The 25,611-nt window shown below is 36.7% G+C and overlaps 1 protein-coding gene across 6 annotated transcripts in view; it reads left to right on the top strand.

The window, feature by feature from the left end:
• NCOA2 (nuclear receptor coactivator 2) overlaps positions 1-25,611 on the top strand; it is a 198,013-nt gene that overhangs the window by 3,125 nt on the left and 169,277 nt on the right. For all 6 annotated transcript variants that reach the window (XR_012630727.1, XM_074882685.1, XM_074882714.1 and 3 more), the window contains exon 2: positions 7,103-7,182. The gene's annotated coding sequence lies outside the window, so the exon portion shown is untranslated. The remainder of the gene's footprint in view (positions 1-7,102; positions 7,183-25,611) is intronic.

The following is a 25,611-nucleotide window of genomic DNA, read 5'->3' as shown; positions in this document are numbered from 1 at the left end:
ATGGACTCAACCTTCAGAAATATTGAGAATAACTTTAAGAAGAAAAGTCAATCTTTTTAACATCATGCAAATGTTTGAAGAATCACGTAATTTTTAATATGTTTGTATCTCATTTTGGTGAACATTATGCAATAAATGCCTGACAAAGGTGGTGTAATCATCTCTTTTTTTTTTTTTTTTTTTTCAGCCACCATACGCTTTTATTTCACATAAAAAGTAAAGATTTCTCAACTTTGTATTTTCTCAAGCTTGTGATCTTTACTACGGAGACGATCCACATATGATGTGTTTCATCAGTATCTCTGCAATGTCTGAAGACCCTTCTTTACTAAATGTGTAAATCTCCTTGTGTTCCTCATTGTGTGTCCTGGTAGTGTCAGTGCTAAATTTGAAACTTGAGACATTTGTGGAAGGAATACTTTATTGCCATCAAGAGTGATACTTTGGGAATAAGACAGTTCAATTTAAGTTTTTTAACTGAACCCACATTATTTGAGAGAGAAACTAAAGATTATTTCTAGTGGAAAAATTAGAAAATTCTAGGGATCACATAAAGTGTAGCGTATTGCATTAAACCGAAGCTCTGAAGTAAAAATTATTTAAGGATAACGTTTATGTTTTTATAATCATTTAGGATGTTGCTTGCTCATTTTAAGGCTGAAAGGCTCTGTCAGAAGAGGCATGTAAGCAGTCTGTAGTGTTGACATTCCCAACTTTTCCCTCTGTCCTGAAAAAAAACAGTAAGAGCTAGCCCATCTGCAGGGAGCCCAGGTTTTGCAGCAGGAAGAACAAAGTCAGTGAGTGAGCCAGCTGCTGCTACAGTGCCCACTGTCTTCTGCTTCTTGCCTTTGTTGCTGATGTCACTGTCTCTTTGGCAAAATCTGGGCTTCTGTGCTCAGCTGGAGTTTCTCTAGCACCTGACACCAGAACTGCAGAAATTGTGGAGGCTTGTGAGGTCTAAGCCTTGAGGATGCTGTCAGTTAATTTAAAAGAAAAAGCTGAACTAAAAACTGATACTAAATTCAAGTATAAACGTGACTCTCTTTGTCTGCCCAGTGCTAATAGATTGTGCACTGGAGAAAGGGAACACTGAACTAAAACTGTTCTTGCCACGTTCATTTTTTGTACGTTTGCTATGCTCGGCCTCTTGAAACAATGCAGTTTGTATGCAAGTAGGTATAAAGTATTTAACAAATTCCACACATTTCTTCAGTGTTCTTATAGGCGTTAAAATGCTCAGTATTCACTTATTTCTATGTTTGGCTTTGGAGATCAGAGGTTAGATGTTTTGTTACAGTATATACTCTTCTGTTTGACACAACCTTTTAAACTAAGAACAGAGTAACATGGATATTTACTTTATAGAAGGCATATTGCAGCATCCATTCATCCACCTATTTTGTACTATTAGTTAATTTAGTTACAGATGGATACTCTGGCAGGATCACTTATTTTTATTTTTAAATGAGGTGAAGTTCACTGCACTACTTTATTTTTGTTAGTTGTTAAAACATTCTCATACTCCTGGTGGCAGATAATGACAAATCCTTCAATGTAGTGCTGGGAGCAAGGGAGGTGGAGAGGGAGAAGCCGGGGGGGTGGGGGTGAGGGGTGAAGAAACCCCCTCCTGAGCATATGGAGACATCCAGAAAAAGATGTGCATCGTCAGCTGTGATTCCATTGTGTGCTTGCAGACGGGATCTGAGCTCTTCTCTTGGGAATTTAAACCTTACAGAAGTATTCTTTGGCTTTTACCCATTAGGATAATCGAGCTTAGACAACATATCTCACATATTTATTATAGATAATATTTTGATAATATTTTCAGATTTCAGGGAATAAATACAGTTGCCAGGACTCCTGCTCTGTGTTGGAATAACATTTTGAACAGGCATACATATTGGTGAAATGGCAACTTTGAGTAGTAAGAATAATTTGTAATATTACATCAGTGGTTACATATTACTAAGGCATCTTACCAGTTCTACAGTTGGTAGTTTGTCAGCAGTATTTACATTATGCAAACACTCCCTATTTTTAATGATTCAGTAGCTTAGCCTTTTCAAAACATACCAAGTAGAAATGTGACATGAAAAAAGACAGCTTGTATAGTTTAATCAAATTAGGATACAGAATTTAAAAAAAACAACAAACCAACCAGGGAATTTTTTAAACACAGTTTTAAAGCAAAGCTATTTTGTCAGTGTTATGAGTATTCAGAAATAGTATTTACATGATGAAAAAACTGAGTGGAAGAAACTAATTTTCTTTTATTCGGTCCTGCATTTGCCTGTTACCTAGAACAGCTTTTCCTCTCCTGAGCATTTGGAATACTTCTGCTGATTTTATACAATTATTTTGAGTTGATGAATAGTTTGAAAAATAGATCTTGAATGTGGTGGATTTACTGCACTGCATTTTGTTCCTGTTTATGATTTTTCAATCTTGTTCTATGGAAATTGCATGTTATTCAAGTTAGACTAATGGAAATTTTACTTAAGAGTTTTATGGAAATAAAATAAGCACAATTCCTATGGAAAGTGTATGGTCACTGGGGTGCTTGGCATTTTGAAGTTTGAAATTGGTTCATTAATTTAAATGTCTGAAGCTATAGAACAACATATTAACAATACACACTTTTTTTTTTCCCTTCTGCAGCTGCATCATTATACCATTCCAAGTCTTGCATTTCCTTAAATGGCTTCCATAACAATCTCCCATTAATACAGTTACTGGCAGATATTATTCTTGCTTTGCTCTCATTTTAGCAGTTATAACGGATAGTAAATCTCACTCTTTCTGTGTGCGTGCTCCCATTACTTAGATATTCAGAAGCCTCTTTGTTATGTGCATTTGCTTTTTGCAGCTAAGATGCAATGCCCTCTGTAAAAGGCCTAATTACATTTTTCTGTTTGGTTTTAAACTTCAAGAAGTTACTTGCTGTTTAAAAAGGATAACTTGTATTATGCTAAAATAATACATTAATGTTTTCCATATAATGTGGACTAATGAAAGGGTAGAGAGTATAGGTGGCAAATTAATTAAAATATCTACTGAATGTGTTGATTTATTAATAAATCTTAGGTAGTATGGATAACATGAGTTTCTGCTGGGGGGGGTGGGGGGTGTGTGATCGTGGGACATAGTGAGAACATATATCTGATGTAGTGATGACTGAGAGTTGCTATTTTGATGCTTTTTTAGTGAGCTATGTAAGACCTATTGTTGCTCTTTGGTAGGATTTATAGTGGGCATATCACAATTGGCTGCTTTATTGGCTGCCTCCGTGGAAAAGTCTGGGATTGAAGAATGGGCATGGAAAGTGAAATAACATTTTACTTGTTAGGTCAGAATTATTATGGAATTTTACTCTTACTCTGCCCATGCTGTAATTCATCTGTGTGTGAACGGACTTAGTTTTTCGTTGCTGTCAGTATTGATCTCTAATGAGCCTTGCCCATGGATTTTGAAGAAAATCACTCCGATTAAAAACAATGCAGTATGTCACCTATTTGTACCTCACAGATTATGTAGGAGGTACTAAATTGCATATAAAAAGAAAACTTTGAGGATGGAGGAAAGTCTGCCTATGAATAAATTTGATAGTATATACTGACACATTTATTACAGGTATTTTTATGAATTTACAAATTCATCATATGCCTGTGTGATGGAATCAAATTTATAAAAAACCCCAACCAAACAACACAAAACCCAAGGTCATATGTTTTAATACTTGTGCAAGTGAGGGTTCAGATATCACCCAGTATACAGTGGAGATTACTCTTCTTCATACATGTTCCACCGTGCTTTGAGTTCACAAGATAGTTTAAAAGTCTATACTATTATTTCCTATTTCAAAATTGATGTCAGGACTTGCTGACCAACCACTTACGTTATTCCACCACTTATGTTATTCCCAGAAAAAAATGTGATTATTGTCAACTAATTTCACTTGCTACCCTTACAAAAATTTGTACCTTGGTTCCAGAGATATAAGCAATGTCCTCCTCTTGTTCTATCAATTTCCTAAAACAGATTCTTTGTGGAGGAAGATTATGAGTGTATACATATATATATATATATATTAATTTTAGAGGATTTCAATTATATTCTCAAGGACAAAAGCTGTTCTTCAAGTCTAAATCTTTGTATTTTTTCCGAAATAAAAATTTACAACTAGAAATATGCTATTTTGTTTCAATGTGGCCAGAATACTTGTTGCCTTTATCTTAAAAGAAAAAGTCAACCTGTTGATACTTTCCTGGCTACAAAATGTATAGTTTAAAGCTTTTTTTTTTTTTTTTTTTTAAATTGCCTGCCAATTTGTGTTGGTATTTGCAGTGCAAATATACTTTTGCTTGTTTTGCTGGTTTTCTTAAGAATCATGGCTTACTTTGATACATACTGACTTTTTAATAAGGCCTCAAACTATTTTCTTGCTACAGTTCTGTGTTAAATTAGTGTTAACTGCACAATGGTGAGATCATTTGTGGCACCTTTTCTTAGTATAAGAATGAGGGAACCTGAAGACTGTATGTAGATGAAAAAATATGTTCACTAAGATTGCACGCTAGAGATGATGGTCTCTTCCAAGTATGTCTGAAGTGGTAGTCCTTCACTCCCTTTTATCTAAACTGTAGTTTGTAGAGTTGATACTGTGAGTTTTGCTCACAACTTACAGTTTTTATGGGGTGAGGAGGTAATGCATCTTAGGTTCCTGGAATACAGATGTCCCTTTGCACTGGAAAAGAAAGAAATGACTGTGCATGAATGGAAAATAAAGACATAAAGCACTCTGAATTTAGAGGACGGTGTGTTATTCTAGGCCATATTGCTTTTAGTTATTATTTAACCTTTAAAAAGTTTTATTTTACTCTTTGTGGGGTGGAAGATTGGTGGTGTTGGAAAATGGCAAGCGTGGAGAATGATGGCAACGGCATGTTCCATTTTAATATTGTAGCCGTTGCTGATAATTTGTGTACTGTTTGAGGCAGAGACCTATTCTTCATGTAGGCCTTTGCATGAGGCCTACCTACAGGCCTTTGAGCACCACCATTAACAGCATTATGTTACTGTAAAAGCTGGCTTTATGCAAGAGTGGTTTGAGTTTTGAGGGGCACTCCAAGAACCCCCTGATTCTTGTAGGAATTTGCATGGGCATGGGTACTAGCATTGCCTCTTGCTGCAAAGTTGGCTTTCCTTTATTTCAAGCTTCAGAAAGGGCTTGAGAAGGGAAGGCAAAGGACTAGTAGGTAATTTCATTGCCCGTCACTTCATGTTCATCATTTTCCTTCACTGACAGTCTAGTTAGAGGAAAAAATCTGGAATATACCAGATTATATATCTATTCGGATACATAGGCTTGTCACTAGTTGCTGTATAATTAAAGAGTTTTATTTGGAAAGAAAGATCTCGTTAGTATTTTGAAGGTAGTGCTTCTACAGTGAAACTATTATATATTGTCTTCATTTTCAGACAGCATTGTTATTAAGTGTTTTATGAATAGAACAAATGAAAATCAGCAAAACTTGTCATTTCCATTGTTGTCCCATAGCGTTTTGTGGGCTACATTGTAGCGGTCAGGAGCCACATTACTGGTGTGCAGACTCTTTGAGCTGCAGTACGGGAGGCCACGTAGATCAGGAGGTGGGACCCAAAAATATACCAGCAGTAGGAAAATACTAGTGAGCAGCCACGCTAGTTGTCAAGAAACAAACGGCAGTAGAGCAGTCATTCTCATTCACTGTTGTGCAGCAGCTGAAGGACAGGAGATGAGTGGGAAATGCTTCTGTCTGCACAGGCACTCTTATCGTTATTGTTCCTCTGTGGAAAAGGTCTCCCCACCATGGGCTGGGGCTGCAGCCTGCATTTGCTGATGAGACAGCGGCTTCTCTTTGGTATGTCTCTCTGAACTGTGGGTGTCTAACAGACACTGTAAATCTCATTAAATCACCAAAAGATCTAGTAGTGTTTTACTTAAAATTTTATCCTAAGTCAAAATGATGTTTTCTATCAGTAAGGACCCACTTGAAGCCCCGTTGTTGTGATCTTTAGAGCTCGTGTGCTTTTTGGGCATTCCTGAGGAAATAATGTAGTCATGTCTTCTGTGTATATATTTGATATAAGAATAATTCTTTGTTAGTGGTGCCCCTGAGTAGCCTGTTACTGTAGTGGTATCCTATCCTGCCTGTGACTGAAAAAACTTAAGCAGAGTTTGTTTGAAGAAGAGACGGCAGAAATGACAGAAAAAATGAAGTTGTTCCTAAATTCTGTTTCTCTTGAGGCATAATTAGTGCGGGTTTTCTTTCTGTTGATGACTCTTGTAGTGTATCTTTCATTTTCTTTACGTTCTGCCTTTTTGTTTGTCAGAATAAAAAGATAGAAAACTCTTCTTTGGTAGCATGCTTGGATACATTTAACATAGAGTACTGTTTGACCTACAAACAGAAATGCAGGTGTAATATTTTTGTGGGTAGTGGCATGCTCCTCTTCCCTGAAGAAGTGTGTATTGCTGTGCAGTGCATGTCCTCTGCTCTACTGGACTCTTAAGGTCTATACTAATGAAGAGCTTTCTGCTTGTTTGTCCACTGATACTCATCACTTGGGTCAGGAGTATTGTAAGTGGATATTCAGAGAAGAAACATGCTTCTGTACCTACAACTTTTAATAATGGTTGAAAGATGTTTTATAAGAACACCAGTTTCTCCTCTTTAGAGATTTGAAACTAATGTGTTACAAAGTCAACCAGCCAAGCAGTCAACCAAAAAAGGAACCGGCTACTTTCACAGAGGGTTCCCACAGATTCTTTTTGCTAAAATAAAGGCTGTGTACAGTGTAAGTTAATGTAAACATCTTAGTTGCTGTCACTGTGAATTTGCAGTAGGCAGCAGGTAGAGAGGAAGTTGTGTGCCTGGAGTGATTGTGCAGCTGGAAGGGGGTTGTAGTTATGTCTGGAAAAGTAGATAATGCTCAGCAAAGTTTGTTTCCCCTCCTTGTGTTATGCTTAAAGCTGCAGTGTGCTACGCATCATATTTTTATTTTTCTATGCCTGTCTCCTCCAAAAAAAAGACTAATCTTTTTCTCTCAATTTTGTTCCTAGCATTCTTGAGATGTATCTGAGTAGTGAGGCCCCCTGCACGCACAGCCCCTAGAAATTGTTGCCTGCCTCAGTGAGTCTTGGTGAGTTGCCTATATCCTATTTCATTTAATTGGATTGTGTTACAGTTTTATCTTCTTCACTGGGGAATTTGATGTGAGATGTCTTAAACTGATTGTGTGGATACAGCAGAACAAGCCTTGGTTTTAAGTAACGTATGATATTATACAGTGAGTCAAAATACGAACATTTTAGGCACTTTCAAAAATAACGCCCAGCCTGGTTATGGAAGCTGGGATCTTGCTTTAGTACCAGGACCAGACATGGGAGTCTCTGCTGAGAAAGGCTGAAGGGATCAACGTTAAGTTCGTTTGATATTTTATACTGTAACTAAAGAATTGACATTTTTCAAATGTGCTGATTATGGTCTGTCTTATGGCAAAGGTTGAGTATGAAATAATACAAGCTTTTCCATCCAACTATCTGCACTAATAAATTACTTAAATTGAGGGTTGAAATCGGTGTAATGGCACTGATGACTTAAACTGCTTGTTGCTCAAGAATTACTGTCTGATGACTCCATCAGGCAGTGCTGTGCCTGTTTAACTCTGCTCACAAGAAGGGATAATACCGCTGAGAACTAGAAAAAGGGACCCCTGCGGATTGTTTAAATGCAGACTAATAATAGTTCGGTAGTGCAGTGAAAGAAAGTAGAATATAAATGCCATGCTTTCATTTTAGGTATGTTTCATATATCAATATACTCACTTGCTATAAATATTTTACAAATATGCATTTGAGATTTTATGTGAGAACCTTTTCAGGGTACTCGTGAATAAATGTTGTCTTCTAACATGTAGAGTGACTTATTAAGGTCAGAAATATGTATTTTTGAGGCTTGCACACTAAATATAGAGGCGGGAAATGAGCCTGCTGAAAAGGTTTTTAGTTGTTTGGGGGATAACTTTGTAAAATGCCAGCCATTTATGGGTAAAATTATATATGTCCACATCAAGTATCATTTCCTCTTTTGTTAATCATGTTGAGCAATTTTTGCAAACTAACAATGCTTTTCTTTAAACTTACTGAATTTTCTAGCATCACTGAATGAAAACAGATTAAGAAGCTTTCCATGCTTCTGGGTTTTTTCTGCATTTTCCCTTGGCTGTTCTGATAAAACACTTTGTAGTTCGCTGTGTTCAGTGAAGTTTGTAATACTGGTTAATAGTTTGTTTATGTATTTTATTAACTTGAAAATGCTCAGCCACATAGATATTATTACTTATTTACACTTATTACTTACACTATATTATTTATTTACGCTACTTATCTGGGCTGCATAATGATCATAATAATGTGCATGTGCAGGTCTCAATAATAAGCTGATTTTGTGATCATTTAAACAAATTGTTTTAAAAAAAGAAATAGTAAGAATCTAAAATATTTTTTTTTCTAGTGAATAAGGCTCGTAATAGAATGAGTTAGGTGTGTGTAATACAGAAAGAGAAAAAAGTCACTGCCAAAATTCTCCAAAGAGAACATGAAATTTTGTTGTCAAGTTGATAGTATGTTTGTTTTCAGTTGTCTCAATTGTAATTTTCCATTTAAAAAGGAATGCATTAGGTAAAGACTGAAAAAAGAAAATATTCAAATAAAAAGCAATTTGAATACAATTGATTTTTCCCCTAATTAATGTATGTGGGTAAAACACCCCCTCTCTTTTGCTTAGTGTTGCTACATTCTGCACAAAAATTGTAAATGTAGTTGTTACTGTGCCAAAAAGTAATCTGGTACCTTTACAGATACTGACTAAAACATAGTTGCTGTGTTTGAAAAGTTCAAAACCTTTAATAAGAGCAAGTAGGAGATAAATATTGGTATATGAAGTCTGTGGTGATGACAGTGAGGAAGAAACCACTGTAAAAAATGGATGTTGTGAAAGGATGTAGAGGGCAAGGATGAGGTAAAGAGGTAGGTTTCTACTCAAAATATCCTTTTGCTCTGAAGTGGGCAGTTATTCATGTGTTCACGTGATAGACAGTTAAGCAAAAGTAGGTTGCATAGGACAAGGAATAGTTTCAAATTTTGGTTCTTTTGAATCCTTGGAAATTCTTCCATTGATTTCTGAATGTCCTATTTCACTCCTATTGTTCAACGTACTTAGATGTTCACCTTCTCCATCTCAAGATCAGAGAGCTGTAGCTGTTTATTTTAACTAGTACACCCACCTGAAATCATACTAGTGTCTGAAGGATATATCAGTTGGAGTTTTGTTTAAGAAATCCTGGCCTCGGCTTTTCACTGCAGTTGCTTGTGGAATAGATGTTGGATTTGACTTGTGTGTCTGTACCACCGCTGTGACTAAAATCATGTGTATTCAACCTGTCTACCACTGTATTAAGTTTTTTGAAAAGTGAAACCATTGCTTAATACTTACTGGATCTATTTTTAGATGATATAATGGATAAGAGTGTGAATCTTGGACTGATTTGCTTTAGATTGTGTGTATATGAACTGATAAGAAATAATGTAAATGACAGAATTTGTGGCTGCTCCCTTGGTACGCTGGTAGTTGGGGTGGTGGGAAGTAGCTGCTGCATGCTACCAAAAAGCTGTGCAGTTAAAGATGGTGAAAAGTTTAGATTTTTGTTTAAAAAAAAAACCCAAACAGATAAAAATACTATCTGTAGTTCCTAGTCTAAAGGTTTTCAGTCAGGAAACTTTTTTTTTTCTCCTTTTCTTTTTGCATGAAATGTTTTGCTTTGCAAGGAACATTTCTCAGGGAAAAAAAAAGAGAATGTGGATTAGAGAAATCTGTTTTCTGTCACTCTTGATCTGGAGAGTCTGTTTCAATCTAACTTCGTAGCGATTTCATTGGCGTTTGTGTTGTAGTTAGTGTCAAGTGTGATAGATAGAAAATATTTGTGTGTCTGTTTGTTCTGAGTTATAGTACTCCTTATTGTTGTCTACAGCGGTAGTAGATAAAGAAAATTCTGACAGATGTCTCATTTTTGACTGTGTCCTCTTAATACATGTGTGTGTAAAGGGAATGTTGTCAGAAAATAAAGTATAATACTGAAAATAGAGTGCCTTATATTGAAACAAGTTTAGAGAGCCTTCAGTATTAGTTTAAGGATGCAGTGAGGAACCTATAGTAGGTTCCAAGTATCAAATCTGAATGAGAGCTCATTTCTGTCAGCATGCAAAGTCAGGCTGGGATGGTGCCTACCTAGAGCTCTGGAGTCAGTTCAGAGCACTGTAATTCCTACAGGAGCTATGTTTCTGAAATATCTGAAATAAAATACAGGGCCTTCTCATTTGCAGAGGGATCTGTGAGGGATATTTAATCTACATAGAATTGGTTTGTGATAAATAAAGGGAATGTGTCCCCATTCCTAGACCTTGAAATTGGGGAGTTGTGTTTTGCATGAAATATGATCAGATTTTTCTCTTTTCAGTCACTCTTGTTCAGTAGCAACATTAGTTAACATGGATTGCCTATAAAGATGCCTGTAAAAGTGGATGCTTGATTATGGTGAATTTAATGCAATCAGTGTTAAAATGATACTCCTAATCTGAGAGTGAAGTTATGTGTGGGTGGTACAATGAGAACAAGAAGTATTGAGAAATAAGCGTCTATGAAGATTTATATAATTGCACCCCACAGACTTTTTTTTTTTCCCCCCTAAATTTGGAAATGAGAGCTTATGGAAATCTTTGGGGTTTATTTTGTGGAAAAGCTGAAATCTACACAAACGTAATATATTGCATTTCCTTTAAAATTGATGAAAAATTGAGAGTATTGTAGAGAGAAATCTCATCATGCTTGCAACTAGCAGAACTAGATTTGTTGATAGTGAAAGCAGTTTTAAAGTCCTTTCATAGTTTTGAGGCCACAACTTTCAAATACATTGTAAACCATTCTTAAATATGAAAAACTCATTAATTACTGTTGAATGGATTGAAATGGAGTGCTCCGTCAGTGAATTTTTTTACTGAATTGATGGTACCAAACTTCATATATATTGAAAACACTGTCATTCAATTGATGGAAGCTTGCCTTTTGTATGTAGCTATATCCTGGAGGATTATTTTTAACATTTCAGTTTCAGTGAGATAAATAAAAAATATTTAGGAAATGAGATTGCTAACTTGATTTTATTCACTTCTTAAATATTGGTTTTGACTTAGTAATGGGCTTTGCTAAGATTTTTTCATTTCTTACCTTGATAGGAACCTTTTTATATGAGCAAAGGTATAGTATATACGCATTTGCAGAAGAAATAGCTGTCATTATCATCCGTGGAAAATCAATATATATTTTAAATATAGATTGATGACATTGTACCACCAGTATTGGAGCCTGGGAATTCTAGAGGGGTCAAGAACAGGACAACTGAGCACTTGCATTATCAAAGGAGATGAGATGCATTTACTTGGGCAGATTTTCCTCTGGGCCTGCCTTTAGCCCCTGAATTGGAAAGAGTGAAATATTTACCCAGCTTGGCTCTTGACAGTAAATAGTATTAATTAAATACAGGGCTTGAAAATGACACTGGTATTCCAGATTAAGGCCAGTAGATTTTGCCTTGGCTTTCTGGAAATTGAATTCCAGTAGTCTGTTTATTTGACAGCATTATAGTGTAATAATTTGAGGTTCATGGATATTTCTGTACATTAAAGTGGGTAAATTTTTATAATGTCACAATGCTGGGATGTTAGGCTCAGAAGACTTATGTGACTAGAATAGTAAGTGAATTTGCAGCTGATTAATATGAAGTGTGGCACAGTGTGTTTCCATCTGATTAATTTACGTTTGTATTACCTGTACTGGCAAGAAATTACAGGTTTTCTTTTAAAAAAACTTTGGATGTTGAAAAATTCAGATGAAGAGTCTTAGATAAGTTACAGATGTTAAGAAGTTAAGTATTTTTAAAATTATCTAGAAATATTGGTGAGTTTTACAGTATCATTGTGAAGGGCTCAAATTATTCAAAATGTTTTACAAAATCCTCCTCTAGTCATCTCATCTCAAGCAAAAAGGGGTACTGACACTCCTATGTACACAATATCTGTCAGTGTATAAATGCGTTGGTAAAACTATTTACAACTGTGGCCATGATAAATGAAGAATATGCTCTGTTCTCCTGTTCTCACATCTGTTTTTATGGTCCAGATTCTTCCCTTTTTTCGTTATCAGGACTTTTGTTCCTTCAGTAATCCCAGTTCAATAAACTACAGCGTTCTGTATACACCAAACTCTGTATCTTTCAAAACGACAGCAATAGGCAATCTAGGAATATTTAAAATTAGAATTGAGAGAATAATTAGTTGTATAGTAGGTATTGCAAATCAGTTCATCATTGAGGAAAGCTGTAGTAGTGTCAGAGGGAGTTAAAATGTTTCCATTCATATTTTTTCATCATGTTTTGCTTATATTTGGATATTCTCACTTAAACTTTGAATCATCATCCTTACAAGTAACACATGAAATTGAAGATCCCTTTTCGCGTTGGGTTCCTTTGTCCTTCAATCTCTACCTGTTTTATTGCTATGAAAGAGTGAGATGTTTTCTACATTTCTTTGTTCAGGTTGTAAGCCTGAAACTCTACTGTGTGGTGCCACAGTTTAGTAGTATTTTGAAATGGGGTAAAACCATCTACATTGCTCTAGAAGTAGGTGGCCAACACATATAAAATTTCACTTGGGTTAATTTTTATGGCCTTTCAGTTTTCAGTTGTGGGTTTTTGCTTGGCTTCTCTTCACAAATCCTGGTTAACTCTGTTTTTATTGCTCAGTCCTGCTGAACAGACTAATGTAAAACTTTTTCTGTCTGTAATTACAGTATGTAACTTCCAGAATGTATCCTGCAGTGGAATAGGGTTTATATGCAGCTGATGGTACATGAAGCTTGACGCATGACTACTGATGTTTAAAATATTCCTTGTCCTTGGCTGCGATTTTAGTCTTTTCTTCCTCATGAGCTCACTCTTTTGTCATTATCCAAATTCTAGGCTCTTGATCAACACTGCAATATTTGAGGAATCAATACATGTGAGTCTGTTGTATAACACTATGGTTGCCACACTTAAACATACTCTACACAAATCCACAGAAGCAAAAAATAACCAAACCCAAACCACCCCAAATTAGGTCATTTTATATGAAATATCACATGCTATTCTACCACTGTCACACCCCAAGCACCACTACCACCACTACTGTACACCACAGGCTATGTTCTATTAATTTTCTGCTTTTGTTGGTTAGTGTCAAATACGCTGTGTGTATAGCACATCCGATTCACAGTAGTATATATTTGTTTTTGAATATCAGAATGGAACTGTGCATATGGTGCTTTGGTCCTGTTTCAGGTACTGTAGGCACTTCTTAAAAAAACCCAACAAACAAGTAACAGCCTGCTGCTGCTGAACTTGATTCCAGTAACAGTAGTTATCAAAGTTCCCTCCTACTTAGTCTTCCTCTTATTTGCTTCATCACTCAGTTTCTGAGCTATTTCCTTCCGCCCCCAGCTTCCAATAGAAGTTTTTTGTATGTTGTGGTCTTTTGATACAACCTGATAAAGCTTTGGGATAGTCCATTCTCCTCCACCTTTGCCATCAGTCAAAGCCCCCAGGCAGTAGTGTAGGAGGAGTGATATTTTGGGTCAGGACAGCTTGATCCATTATTATGAAACTCTCTAGTAAGAGTTGGACATACTTGCGTCTGTGTATTTTGAGGGGGAATTACTTACTGAAAATGTATTTTTGGCTAGCTTGAAGCTATTAATGAGTTGGCTTGAATTTCATGAGTAGCTTTGCTGAGGAAGGGGGAAAATTCGCTACTAATCAGAAATGCTATAATGGCTCACTTAGGAAATTCTGAAATCAGAAGTTTTGGATATCGAGGCTAGATTAACAGGAAGACTTAACAGTCAATAAGTCATGGGGAAACAGCCCGACTGTGGGGTACGGCTCTGAGCGCGGAACCGCTGTGGGTGGTCAAGGTGAGGGTTTTCCCTGGGCTACGGTTTCAGTGGCACCCTGTGCCAGGTAGAGGGATGGCTTGTGATGGGTCGGATGGCTCGTCTGCGTCCTGGTGTCTGGTCTTGCTCCCCACAAGCTGCAGTTTACCCTGCTGCTCCCGGGTCCGGGGCAGCCCTGCTTCTCCCCATTGCACCAGGCTGGGGATGGACAGGTTGCTAGTGTTTTACAGCTGTGGCAGAGAGCGGCTCCCAACATCACCTGCTTCACCGGGCTGGGGAGCCCTTTCCTGTGCCTACACGGGCACTGGCAGCATGGAAATAGGGGTACACCTGTCTTTGGTTGCAAGAAGAGGGGAGAGGTGGGAGGGCAGATTGCTGCACGCCGCCTTCTGAACACCAGGATGTGGGTGCGCAACAAGATGGAGGAGGGAATCACAATGCTCCTAATTTAGAGAAGAGGTTTGTATTTGGGTCTCCTGCCTCTTAGGAGATTGCTGCCATCCCTGGGCTGCTGAATGTTTTTGAGCAGAACTTTGCTGCCTCTGAAACAGCTCTGCTTTTTATTGGCGCATAAATACTTTCAGAGAATTGAATTTTCTACGTTGGCAGTGAGCGCCCTATCTGTTGTGTGTGCCCTATAGTAAAGGACAGTAGATTCTTCACTTGCCCACTTTTATAGATTTATTTATCTGCTACCTATAAGGTTGTCTTCTCAGACAAGGTACTGCAAAGGAAGCTAAGGTATATATTCACAGATATATTTAGCAATTAAATCCCCTTGTGGATGCTCTTAATGCTTTGAGATAGCTTACCCTACTTTGACATGAAGTAAGCTATCTGAAACAAGGGCATTTTTCCTGGTGAACTGAGCATTTATACAACTTGAAACACTTTTTAATTTTTTTGTTTTTTCTTTTCTTGTTTGGTGGCTGAAATGAAAAATCCATCATATGCACAGCTCTGTTCCTGCTATCAGAGGTATCATTGTCCATAATTAAATGGATACATTTGACTGCAAAGATATAACAGAAATTAAAGTTTCACATGGTTGCCACTGTGTATACCATCTTTTTTCAAAATCCTTTAAGGTCAGTGAGAAGTATTTTACTGTGTAAAACTGATGAATTCTTGAAAATCTGAGAAGATACAAAAAAAGACATATTTAGATCTCTCGGAGCAAATGAGAAGTAAAAATGTGAACCATGTACACTGTGTCTGGCAAAGGTAGAAATAAACCCTTAAAAATTTAAAACCACTAGTGAGTATTTTGTGTTATGGTGGGAAGGGCCATATGCCACAACTTTTCTTGCTGTTGACATGATTTGGGGACTGTTCTTACGGTTCTAATTTTGTGGAAATATTGTGGCATAAGCATAGTGGTAACTTTCATGATGAGCTGTACTCTGTTCTGTTGCACTTGTGTAAATAATTTTTACTCAAGTTGTATAGCAGAAGCTGAGAAAGGAAGACAGTGAGCCTGCCCTTAGAATTTCCTTGGGGGAGGAGGGACTTTTTTAGAGACAAGATTCTGAGAAGAGAAATAGGAGGGTTTCTTGCAGAAAGGTTGAGCTAACTAGCAATACAAGAAAGATGAAAATGTAAAATCTGAGTCAAACCTACTGCTAATTGAAAATATTTCTCACTTGCATTAGCTGAATGTAAAGACAACACTGTGTTTTACTGTTTTTAACTGATTTTTGCTTACCACTGTCAGGGAAGGAAGTCAGTAAAAGGGAACTGGTATTTTCTTACACAGACAGTGTCTTGAGGAACAGAATAAATTAATGCAACGTGGTTTTCTGTGAGGGTGCATACCTGCAACAACATGAGAATTTTTTATTTAATATTTCAATAATTGAAAATGTGTGGTTTTTTTCTGTGTGTGTATGTTTGTTTCTATGTTGTAAGTTTACAATATACTGTATTGTATTATCAGTTTTAGTTCTGTCCTGTTGCTTTGTTTGGGGTACTGGGTGATATCAGCCACTCTTATGCCATGCCTGTGATGGGCTCTGTGGCTCTTAATGTGCCAAGCTTCTGCTGTTCTTGTATTGTGTTAAACAGGCAGTTTACACTATTTATTCAGGCTGGCTGAGGGTCAGCTACAAAAATTGAACATCTTGTTACCTTGGACAACATTTTTTGGGTTTTGTTTGGGTTGGGTTTTTTGTTTAATCAACAAATAATTTAGATAAGGTGGCAGAGAACCATTTGTAGAGTTTGGGGACTTATGTTTGCCCCTGCATGTGATGGAAATTTCCCTATAATTATACTGACAGGAATGATCTTACATGGGTAACGACAGGGATTCTTGTGCTAGAGAGCCAGGAGCTTACTCTTCGGTGCCAGGTTTGCCAGAGAAAACAAGTCACTTGAGCTCTAAGTCCCTCACTTTCTTAGCTGTAAAATGGGGTCAACCCTCATTATTTTCTCCATATGCAGAATTCAGTTTCATTGGTGTTTGTGGATTGCGTAGGGAAAATAAATAAAAATATATTTATGTATTTTATTTCCTCAAATGTAAATAAAATGCCTGCTTCTGTTTACCTATGTTGTGAATTAATACTGAAATTGTAAAAAATGCTGGAAAGAACTTGCCTATTAAAATGTTGAAGCAATGGCCTTTTGCTATTTTATTAAACAAGAATCTATCTAGACTGTTTTGAGTTAGCAGCATTTTTGTCTGCTTATGTTATGAGATAAAACATTGAATATTGACTTAACTTCACATTTCACAGAGGAAGAATTAAAAATTATCTCTGTGAAGGGTGACTATGGAGTTACTCTTTGAAATTCTAATTTAACACTTCAGTAATGGGTCAAGCCTGCTCTGAATCCTCTGTGGGATTATTTGATTTGCTGTCTGGTTAACCTCAAGGAAAATGGGATGTCTTTAAATTACTAGAGGTGCTAGCTATCACCTTATAATGGAGCCACATGGGATAATTTGTTGTTTTAAATTAGGAGTGTCACCAGATGACTAAGGGATTATATGAATGGGGCTTATTTTTGAGATCTACCTTGAGGTTGAAAATTGCATTTTTTTTCTTCTTTTACTTACCATCAACTGTGTAATTGGAGATTGATATAACTGAGGGATAAGGGGAAAATGTCTTCTTTACCTGAGGGGGGGATGGGCTTAGGGGTTTAGTATTTGTTTTGTCTTCAGTGTTACTTATGCATGGAGAAGTTTTTATTTTGTGTTTCTTTTATTTGCATAAATGTTTTGTGCCCTGACAAGAAGAATATTTTTTTTTCCATAATAAAACTTATTATTGAAGGACATTCATGTGACTGGAACTGAAGGGAGAAGTTCTGCTTTTTATAAGTAGACAAGCAGCTTGAATATTTTGCAAGTTTATGCATGTAGAAGTTTATCCTGCCAAAACCTTTAAAATTAATTTGCAAAGTATTGAAATACAAATATAATACTCAAATGTATTATGCTGTGTCATACATAAAAGGAGTATTTGGCAGTTAATTACTAACTTGAATTTGGGGGGTTAAAGGCAAGATTTCGGTTAATAATGAATTCACTCCAACATTTTACTTTTCACTCTATTTTATGTTGGATATTCTGTGCATATTACTGTTATAATTTTTTCAGCTACAGTTCAACTTTAAAAGCCATATAACATACCTAGTCATATTTTAGCAGGTTACATATTTCTCTGTCTTGCAAATTAAATTGAATTTTTAAACATCTATAGTTTGTGATGTCATAGGATATAAATTAATATCATGAAAAGCTTAGCATAATACATCACTTTAACGGCACTCAGTGTCTCTTCAGGAGTATTGAATGGAGACAAGCTGTGCAGTATGCATTGCATATACTGAGAAATTTCACAGGACTTTTTGACATCAGTTTTGAAATGAGTCGTGGGCTCAGCTCCAGCGCCACTCTGATCATAGCCCGTCCTGCAGAACTTTCCATTGCCAGTCTGTCATGTACCACGTAGGCATGTGGTATTTCAACCAAGATTTCTGATTTGAGTAACCGTGGCTATACATTATTTGAATTACGTATTTAACAGAATTTACTTACTGTTGATTCTGAGAATTATTTTTTTTAAAAACACATATATTTATTCTTGTACAGTTCCATCTATATAAGTTAGTAATCAATTTTTAATATGTATATCAGCATGTTGTAGCATGTTTTTGAAGTTGGTAATAGCTATGGAAATTTAAGTCTTGACCAGGTCTGATGACTTGTGATTTTGGGAGGAAATACTGGGTAAAACAACAGTGTCATCAGTTTTGCACATGTGTAGGGAAAGGAAATTTTTTAGGATATGAAGGTTTTTCTGTGCTTTCTAGGAGCTGACAGAGATGTAAATAATATAGTGCAATAAGGATTATAAAGATAGAAAATAAACAGATTTATTTTGCAGTATTTCCATCAAAATTTTGTTTACAAAAGCAAAAAAGCCCTTCTTCTGTCTACTGCATTAAAGTGCACATAGCAAAGTGCTAGCTGCAGCAGAAGCAAGCAGGGCCGGGCTCACCAGCCTCTATCTGAAGAATTGCTAGCATGCACAAGTTGGGCTGCTTTCCACTTCAAGTTGGATAGCTTTCTGGTGATAGGAGAGCTCCTACAGCTACACATTTGTGGGTTACTAAAAATAGTGGTGCTGGAGTGGGGAGGGTACAGTAGCACAGCACCAGAAAACCTCCCCAACTCTCCAAACCCTAATATTTTTAACAAATAAATGCTTAAACAAAACACCATCGCCCCATGGTAGGCAGAGTTGCAGGCCCACTCATCCCCTGAGTCTGGCTGACTGGCCAGCTTCTGCAGCATGCCCTGAAGGTCTTTCATTTGAGCTATTTGGAAAGAGGATTATTCAAGATGCAGACGTTAAAAAACTTTTGTAGGGAATGCTTGATTTGCTTCTCTTCTTTTTCCTAGAGGGGAAATACAAACTGAAGTGTCTCCTGACTCCAGATATAGTAAGGGGAATATGGGAGTTCATGCAGATGACTTCCAGACAGAAACCTCAAATACAAAATATTATTGTGAAAAAATTAGATTGGGACTAAAATCTTTAGATTGGGTCTGCTATGAAGTGTGAAGAAGAGTGATTTTATTATTGGTAGGTGAAGTGCATCTTGATTTGCCTTTCTGTTAACCCTGAGGTGACTCTTCGGAAGGTGAAAGGTGGTTCAAATTCTTATTAGCTTAGATCTAGAGATTTCCTGAAAATAAACTTACATGGTTTGCCAAGTTGTATGGCCACAAATCATCAGGCTTTCTCTAGAATTTCAAATTGGCCCAAAGCTGGGGTTCAAATAAGAAAAAAAGAATAGAAGTTAATAACATAATTTACACAGACTGTTTTGTGTGACAACATTTTGCTTTTATTAGCTACTGTTTTCTCTCTTTTTTTTTTTTTTAAATAGATTGGTGGTTTAAGCTGTATTTCAGACATGCCGTCTCTTCTGTAGTTGAATACAAAATACCACTAAGAATAAAGGAAGAGATACAGATTTTTTTCAAGTTTGCTTATAGCATGCATAGGGAAGTGTTAAATATGTTCAGGGTCCTAATGGAAAACTTCTTCAGTATCGTAAGGAATTTTTTCTGAGTTGCGGTATTGAGGGATCATTTGCCATGAAAGAACTTGTCACTCAGCAAATCTTCTGCTAGTAGTTCGGGTTGTATTTTGGTAGGTAATTCATAAGACATCTCTTTACGATCACATCATTTCCCCCAATGGCAACAACAACTGCTTTCATGGGAAACCAGTAGTAAGAACGTAGATTAATGCAATTAAGCATCTGGAAGTAAGCAGAGCCATCATCATGTGAGCAGCCAGCTTTCTACAGAATCTCAGGAAATACTCTTGACCACTTCTTGCAACTGGCTGCTACAGTTATTTGATGTCTATTTTTTATTCAAGATATTCAATTTAGTGGCCTGTACACATTGTTAGGGTTGGTTTGACATCTGGCCAATATTCCTTCCTGCTTACTATTATGTACTTATTATAATGCTTGTTGCTCTGTGTCAAATTAATATATATGAAGCTTCATGATGGTCTGGTGAGGTAGGAGTTGTACAGGAAAGTTTGTAGCAGAAATTAGGGTAAGAACCTAAACTGTGTGTCTTCTAGATATTAATGAGAAAACCAATAGGGTGATGGCTAGTTGCAAGTAAGATAGTCTATTTTGTAAACATTGATAATGGCTCAGTCAACTTGAGTTTCGTTTTGGAAGCACAGTGTATCACAGAGTGAGAAGTTGGTAACCGAATAATATCTGTGTAAATAAGCTCTTTCCTAGTGAACTTTTTGCCTTCAGACTTGTGCTATGTTTATATTAACCAGGTCTTTAAATACAGAATAAATGAACAAGAAAAATAACTCTCTGGCAACAACTAAGACGAACACTTCATAAGGTGTTTAAGAAAAACAGTCTTGATTTCCCTCTCTCCCCTGCTACTTCTCTACCTTCACAGTCTCTGCTTTCTGCTCATGTCCGGCTAAGATAATATAGTAAATGTCTGAGCTCTTGCAAGTAAGGCTGTCACATTGATGTTTAACTGACTTTGAAGCAGTGCAGCTGTAAAGGGGAAATGAATTCTGTTCTCTGTCAAAGCCTGTAAAAGAGTGTTTGTTTTAGCAGCTACTGAAGATGGAAGTGTTTATTCCATGACTGTGTTGGTTGTCAAAGCTGGACATATTTTCCTGTATTAATAATATTTGGAATTTTTCATTAGTTATCATTTCCTGTTGGTTCTTGAAAGAAGTATTGAGATGCTGATCACTGTTCCAATCTTTTTAGCTCTTCTTTCCGCATTTGAATGGAAATCTTGGAATTCCGGGGGGAGGTGGTGGTATGGTATGTGTGTGCAGGCATGTGTAATTATGTATTATATAAAACTTTGGAAGTAGTTGCAAATGTCTGATACTTTTTGATCCAAAAAGGCAATAGGTTTTTTTACAAGAGACAGAGAGGCAGCTCTTCCAGTTTGTCAGGTGATGGAAGACTGTACCTAATATGCATGAAATACAATCGATTAGTCATCTTTTTGTTTTTTTTTCATGTGACTTCTGTCAGACTTTTACTCCTGATACATAGAATTCTCTCTTGATACAGGAAGACTGATGAGGATCCGGATAGTTACTCTTACTGAAATGTACGTTATTCTGTGTATTTTATTTCAAAAATAGCTTATCACATGCGCTTAGCAAACCTTAGCCATTCAACACAAAAATCCTCCTGAAGTGTTTTTGATGCATTGTTGCTGCAGTGAGGGGAAAAAAAGGTGAAGTAATGGGGTTGGAGTATTTTTGGTTTGTTGAGCTGTTTAAGATACATCATCTAGAGCTGAAATTTAATTAAGTATAAAGGTTTGAAATTGGAAACAATAACTATGCTAAGTAAGCCTGTCACGATCTTGGCATCATTAGAAGAGACAGCAAGTGGTGAGGGAAGCTGGATTTGTGCTGGTGTTGCTTACAATGGTATGTAACTTACTAATTACCTTTGCTGTAAAATGTTTGGTAAACAGCCAAAATACTGCTTCCCTAGTTCCCTAGGATCCTTGTTTTGAGAGAATTATACTTCCCAGTGTTTTTACAAGAATTACATGGATGCCAAAATTTTTCCCAAGCTTCTCTTTGATGATCAGTAGGATGTAACAGGGTGACCAAAAGTGACTGAGGAAGTGAGTAGTAGAGAGATAAAAAGGTGTGAGAATAACTGAATCCAATAGATGTGTATTTATGCATCTTCCCTACCCTTCTCAATTTTAGTCTGGTTTCTAAAGGAAATGAAACTCATGTGATCATGACTGAGACAAAACATGTTTATGTGCATTTGTGTGGTAGTGTGTGTGTGTTTGCCATTTCCTTCCTCTGCCCCAGAGAAACTGTGCTTCTGCAGGTTGCAAGAAGATACGTGGTCAGGTAGATAACTGCCATCCTGTTAGTGAAAGGACTTTACCTGTTGACAACCCTGATTTGGTGTCAGCAAATCATTATGGAGGAGCAAAATTATGGATGGCTGAGGGCACAGTCAGTCAAGTGCAGAGGTGTTGGCGTGTTTGTCAAACTAAATTTCTATGCACCTTACTATTTCTGCTTGTCAGCTGGAGATTGAAACACCTTTTGATGCAGAGGAATTGTGAGGTTTAAGACTTGTATATTAAAAAGCAGAAGATATATCAAGACAGTGTCTTATGTGCTTCAAAATCTATTGATAGAAGTAATGTACAATATTAATATGATCTTCTGAGATATATATGGGTAATTAAAATGTAGAACTCAATTTCTTTAAAGAATACACTGAGAAATTCAGGTTGAATATGGAGATTATGAATCCTTTCATTATACTAATGTAAAGTTATTGCTGATGGTTGTAGTCTTATTTTTTCATCTATGGACTAACCATAATGCCATGTCTTAACATCCATTTTTTTTTTTGTAAGTCTCTGTTGATTTTCAAGGTAGAGACGGGAAGAAAATATACAGTGTTCTCTGGCAGTGGGGTAGTGCAGGCCTTCATTTGTCCTTCCCCACATCTAACATAATGATTTTGGCTGTCAGTGCTGCAAGTTGTTTGTTTCAGCCTCAGATAATCAATCTGATTAAGTATCTTGGAGGTATTTGATATTATACAGACAGCATTTGAAATGGCAGTGATATTTCACTGAGCTACTGCTCATGTGGAAAGCTTCATTTTAATAGTCTTGGTGATAACAAAAACTTACTGAAAAGAGTGAGGTGGAGATATATATATATATGTATGTATATATCTTTTGGCGTGAGTGACTGTAGACATAAACCACTATGAGAACTTTTTCTTACGTGCTTGGTTCCTATTTGGATGAGTGAAAGCAGTGAGATTTATGTAGTTAGTCTATTTTAAGTGTTACTCAATAAAAAGGTTGAGGAGAACGTTCTCTGAATGGTAACAAGTGTCATGAACTCAAGCTGTTACTGGCCAGCTTCGTGTTCGTCAGAGATTTCTGTGAGGTAGAAGATGCCCTTGGTCAGGTCTGATGCCCCTGATGAGGCCAGCTGTACTTCAGAAAAACTGGAAAATGTAGTGTCATCTTATGTGCCCTGAGCAGAGGTTCTTCAACATGATTGCAAGCCAGCTTTAACCTAGCCTTCATTAATTCCTAAATTCAGTGGTTTTGCTTCAGTTTATCTTGCAAAATGCCACCTAATAAAATCTGTGTACTGGGCTTTCCCCAGAAAAACCTATCGCTTGCCAGCTCCCCCAGGGACTCACCAAGTCCAGTGCCTGCTGCAGTGTCTCTGCTAGCCAGGGGTCTTAGTTTCATCCTTTTCATATTGCCTTGCTTCCCTCTCTTTCTCACTGCAGAGTCAGTGTAAGAAAGGCTAAAAATTTTTTACTTCATAACATTAAGGCAGAAATTAACTTTACAAAAGAAAAAAACCCCACGATCAAACTGTAAATAAACTTACTTTCTAGTGAAAACTTTCTTCATTCACCCTCCTCAGCATTAAAAGTAAAATGGCACAGTGTGTCTGGGATGTGAATAAATGCGAGCCTGATTTAGATCCTGACTACAGCAGAAAAAAATTCAGGTATGCTTTTTAAGGAACGGTTATTTAAAAGTAATGTGTTTTTGTTGCAACATGATTATATATTTAACAGGAAACTAGGCTGCAGTCTTTATGACTAACTCTTATTACTACTGCTCCCTTGGTTTCCAGGAGATGATGACTATAATGCTATATAAAATCTTCAGGTATGCAGCATCATCTCAGACCATTTTCTTTTTTGTCCCATGGTATTACTGCTCAATCATAATTCTGTAAAGAAATATATGAAATTCAAAACCTGTATCAGTATAATGTTTGAATTTTCTTTCTAACTCCTTGTTGTTGGTCTGGGTGGACCATAGGAGGATGATAATAGGACCACATCCTGAGGTTTTTCTGGTTTTTAGTGTTTCATATGCACAAGTACAGAGTATATCTGGAACTTGTGTTTTACATGGAGGAAAACCACTGGCTTTTTAAATCAGTAAAACATACCAAAATAATTCACTTTCTGAGATGAAATCAAGCAGGGAGTTATTGGGAATAACTTTTTTTCCTCTTACATGTATTTTTAAAAGACTTTTTTTTTATTGACGAAGGTAAGTGTATAATGAATAACATTTCTCGACCCTATGTCATTTGCTGTGTAGGAACAGTATTTACCTACAATAACTCTATAAAGGATTGCATGTGTAATTGCTCAGAACTCATGTAACTTTTCCTAAAAGGTTTGTGTGGGAAAGAAATAATTTGGGACCTGTCCCGCACAGACTTCTATTTGAGAGTCAGAAGCATTAAGCATGACTGTTTTTCTAAAGACCACCAGCCCTGTTTGGTTACTTTGGTAGCAATGCAGATATTTTCTTATAGCTGCATGTATTTCATGATCTTTAAAATACCAGGAATGTTGCTGTCAGTGTGCCTTTTACCATCGTATATTACCATGATTTGACAGCTGACAAAACAAGCATGCAAACGCTGACATTTGTGCCAGATGTCTTTCATTATATATTTTTATAGGCTTAATTTTTCATGTGTGCACTTTATGTTGGCAGCTTTAATATTTTTTTGCAGATGAAGCTTAATTGTCTTTTTTATGAACATTTATATTTTAGTAGATTAAAATTTTACCACAAAATGTAACTTAAATTTCTGTGCAGAATATAAAACCTTACCAAAAAGATTACCTAAAAAGGTTCAACCATTCTTTAGGCTTTAGAAAAAGAAGTTGAAAGCATCTTATTCTGATAGAGAAGCTTTTGACCACCTGACGAGCTTAACACTGTATTTTTCCTTTCATCGCCTTATGGTGGCCCTTGAGAAGCTCTTGTGATGCTACTTTAAGGAGCAGAGAGAGTCCTGTTATCCATAATCAAGTGTACAATTTAAATTTTTGCACTGACTCTGGCTAGATTCTGATGATATACATTATTTTATGGCAGTCTTTGAATCTTTGACAAACAAGTGAAGTACCCGTGAAGTTTGAGTTGTCTCTTGGGTTTGGCCCTTCTGCCACTTGGTTTCCTAATGCGTCTGGGAAGTGTCTGCCAAGGAGGAACTAAACATAACGGAGTCCTTTGATGGTCCCATAGCTCCTGCTATACACGCACACCAGCTGTCAGCCCCTTTACGCGAGAGTATCTTAGGAAATGGGAGTGAAGGGTAAGAAACTTGGTTTAAGGCTTTAACAAGTGTCAGAAATTAAGCAGGGTAGGGCTCAGACTTTTATTTTCCCTTTCTCAAAACTAGTGAGATATCTGATATATATGAGGATGAGATTATGGTTTTAGAAATTTTTCACAGACTGTGTGGATGAAAGAGATTCTGAAATAACAAATAGCCAGTGCTATGGCATTTTCCTGTGGTGACAGGGACTCCAGTTGTAAAATTGCCAACTTGTCTGATTCAAGTTAGGATTTTCAACATCTGTAGTAAGCACCAGGACTGTTCACTAGGTTATCTTGGGGTGACCTCACTCAGAGGTTCATCCTGAATCTTACTCT

This window comes from Strix uralensis, chromosome 1, assembly GCF_047716275.1.
Source record: "Strix uralensis isolate ZFMK-TIS-50842 chromosome 1, bStrUra1, whole genome shotgun sequence".
Lineage (NCBI taxonomy): Eukaryota > Metazoa > Chordata > Aves > Strigiformes > Strigidae > Strix > Strix uralensis.
Note: the sequence above shows the minus strand (reverse complement) of the source record. Positions and strands in the feature narration are given on the sequence as shown.